The sequence below is a fragment of the Fragaria vesca genome, linkage group LG4, assembly GCF_000184155.1.
Source record: "Fragaria vesca subsp. vesca linkage group LG4, FraVesHawaii_1.0, whole genome shotgun sequence".
NCBI lineage: Eukaryota > Viridiplantae > Streptophyta > Magnoliopsida > Rosales > Rosaceae > Fragaria > Fragaria vesca.
Genome location: NC_020494.1, coordinates 18,905,068 through 18,908,501, shown reverse-complemented (window position 1 = coordinate 18,908,501; position 3,434 = coordinate 18,905,068). Strand labels below are relative to the sequence as shown.

Below are 3,434 nucleotides of genomic sequence, written 5' to 3'. Positions count from 1 at the left end.
AAAACAAGACCCAGAGATTTTTCTCAGCATGAAGTTTCTTTTATGATTTAGTTCTTGATTAGAGTGATAAGATAGATATGCTTTGTCCTAAAGTTTGTGATGGCAAAGAAGCTGGCATGGTATTGTGCTTGTATCGAATGAAGATATGTTTATTTCCTGTCAAACATCTCAATCGGGGCTTATGAGCAAATGAGATGATTCAAATGTGAAAAACTAAACTGGCTATATGATTATTGTACAAGATTCAACAGAAAATGAAATTGACAGGACTAATCGATTCTCTTTATGTTCCTACTTTTCTAGAGTTCAAAAGATGCAGGGGAGGATGAGACTAGAGAAGCTATTAAAGCTTCACCTCTATCTCACGACGAATTACACCGTGTGATGATCAAGTGCTCATCGGAGTCCCTCCGGGTCTTTCAAATGGCAAGCAGATGGTTTTACAATTCAATTCGGTCCCGTTCTTTTCTAGCAGAACATGAATCATTGAGTAGCAATAGAAGACACTCCGTGCACACTCTCTTTAGCACATGGACTGCTTCAACTCAGACTTTTTATTCTGTCCCGATTGAGCCAATAGAAGCTGCCTCCACCAAGGCTATTAATCTCATCGTATTGGATTTGACCCGGAACTTTGATGGTGAGTTGGTTCATCCGGAGGAGGCATACACTGATCACTACAGGGGACAATCAGCAAGGGGGTTGATTCTGTTCTCCAGGAGCTTCAAATGGAATACGCACCAAGACAATGTTTCACTTTTTTATCCTGCAAGCAAAACAACAGTGGTTATTCCCCCTACTCACACTCAGCATGTGTCATACTCCAACATAAGCTCTACTACCTACAGCCTTGGCTACAGCCCTCACAGTGACAACTACAAGGTTTTGGCTTTTAATTGGAAGGACAACCAGGAATGCACTATCAAGGTAATGACAGTACGAGAGAGTGACAAATGGACTGTAAATGAAAAAAATTGGAGAGAACTGAAAGTAGAGAACTTACCTTTGGTTATGGAGAGCCAAGTGTATGTGCAGGAAGACTTATGCGTGCAGCACAAAGGTAGCATTCACTGGCTGAATCACTCTACAAAAATGATCCTGTCATTTGATATCGAGAAAGAACTTTTCTCTACAACACCAGCTCAGATTCCCTCAGATGAGTCTTGTGGGCAACTACTGAACCTTGGGGGACAACTAGCACTGGTTGGCTTCACGACTGAGACAGTGTTGTGGACTTCAGATGTTGACCTTTCAAAGGGCTGGAAAAAGGAGACAATCCAAATGGAGTCAGATGACAACGTGATTACTGCTCTTCCCAATCCCATTGATGACCGTTTTCTTACTTGGCCGTCTCCTAATGCATCTGCAATGGAGACCCTCCAGATTCATTTCTACAACAGGGCTAATAGAAGGACCACGTCCCAGAATGTGCAGGTGAACTCAAAAGAGTGGGTGGATGAGTTGGGTCTCTTTACCACCTATGAAGACATTCTATTACCAATTCCCTAGGATCCATCTGCTAAACTTTTGATACCTAACACCCAGATTTCCCATTTCATATAAGTGGGGTTTTCACACAGATCTGAGTTTCAATACCCTCCACTGTAACATAGATATACTATAGTCTATTCCATAGAATTCATCTGATAAGCTTCTAAAATCCTGTTTCCTATCAATGGGATTTTCACACAGAACAGAGTTTCTATTCCCTCCACTGCAATGCGATTCATGGTTCAGTTCTACAGTATGGGTGCTAAAAGAAATTCCCATAAGGTGCAAACAGACTCAAGAAATGGATTGACGAGTTGAGTCCCTTGACCACCTATGAACAATTATAGTTCCTATTTCATAGATTTCCTAGTTTATATCAGTGTTTCTGAGACATAGATCTGATGAACTTGTGAATTGTGATATCCCTGTTTCCTAGATTACTACTTTTGTTTTGACACAGATGTGATGTACTTGTGATATCCTATTTCATAGATTTCTTCTTTTGACATAGATTTGTTGAACATGGATCCACCTATCAATGATGGTTCACATTTGGTTGTTTCCTACTTAGTATGCAGTGTTATTATGCAGTGTTGTGGATATTTCTAGGGTAAGAATGCACGATAAATCTGTATGTTAATCATGCAGTAAGTGTATAGACTATAGCAGAAAGAAGGATACCTGATAGAAATGATGCCGCTAGCCCACCTATATTCCACTTTTTTCAACAAACCAGCAATCTCTGCTTGCATAGTCTTCATGTTGTAATGATCACAATGCGAACCTTCCTCCGCTCCTCTAGTTTCGTCCCACGCTTTTCCTCTCTCACCCTTGCAATTACAATTTGGAAAACTTTCCACCAAAGTGACCAGACTAATGACTCCCACCTTCTCCATGTTTGCCTGAACTTTCTACCTCTCTATAAGCTTCATCTGCCAAACTGCCTTGCTCCAATGCATTAATGCTTTAGCTGCCTTTATGCCCACTACGCTTTCCAAGCTGTGAAATCCATCCACTTTCAGCACTGTTCTAAATAGGAACACTCATCCTCATTGCTTATTAGGGAATATTTACGGTAATTCTTCCAGAGATCACTTGACAATAAATCAGATTGTCTACTAAAATTTGAGTTACGAACAGCATAAAGAGAAGCAGGGTGTAAAAACTAAAAATGTTGCATCACTGCCAACTCTTTTCTGGATGTGGACAATTATCTGACACTCCATCTCTATCTGTAGATAAAAAGGGACAAATCCAGAATAAGTACTTAAACATGCATATAAGTTGTTTTTAATAAAGACTTCCATATAAGTATCATCCACAGTTCAATACAAGTACTTAGACATGCATATACACTGACAGTTTACTTTATCATTTATGGACTAACCGAAAGGAAAATCAGGTTGTCTGTAAGAAAGAGAACGAAACAAAAGGCTAAGAAAGAAAATCCATAGTAAGCAGCAAGGATAAGAAAGCTTCCATTAAGATGATTTAGTCATGGTCCTAAGTTTTCCATTCAGAACCCACTAAAACTACAAATGGAACTCTTCAAAATGTGTAGATACACTATACCTGAACGGTAGAGCCTTAGAGAGGCCTGCTAGAGAACTTAAACAAAATAAGGCTGTGTCTAGATTCTGTTAGCGAGTCATTACAAAACAACAAGAAATGGCCCAGATGATGCTAACATACGAAATAATGGACCAAATAGAAAATCATTGCAACAGGATCCTATTTCAGTTTACATCTCTAACGGAGCCTATAAACAAAGATGATGCATGCCATTATTTTGGGTTAGCAAATGTAAAGCTTGTTGCTTTCATTTCACCATATATAGAAATCAACACACAAAAATGAAAGAGACTCACCAACACATAATATTGCCTAAAGAGAGAGAGAGAGAGAGAGAGAGAGAGAGAGAGAGAGAGAGAGAGAGAGAGATA

The 3,434-nt window shown here is 39.4% G+C and overlaps 1 non-coding gene across 1 annotated transcript in view; it reads right to left on the bottom strand.

Moving 5' to 3' along the window:
* Positions 1-306: 306 nt before the first annotated feature.
* LOC101311756 overlaps positions 307-3,434 on the bottom strand; it is a 3,452-nt gene continuing 324 nt past the window's right edge. Inside the window, exons 2-4 of the transcript XR_184529.1 lie at positions 2,173-2,723; positions 1,004-1,259; positions 307-766 (exon numbers count right to left, since the gene is read on the bottom strand). This is a non-coding gene — a transcript (uncharacterized LOC101311756). The remainder of the gene's footprint in view (positions 767-1,003; positions 1,260-2,172; positions 2,724-3,434) is intronic.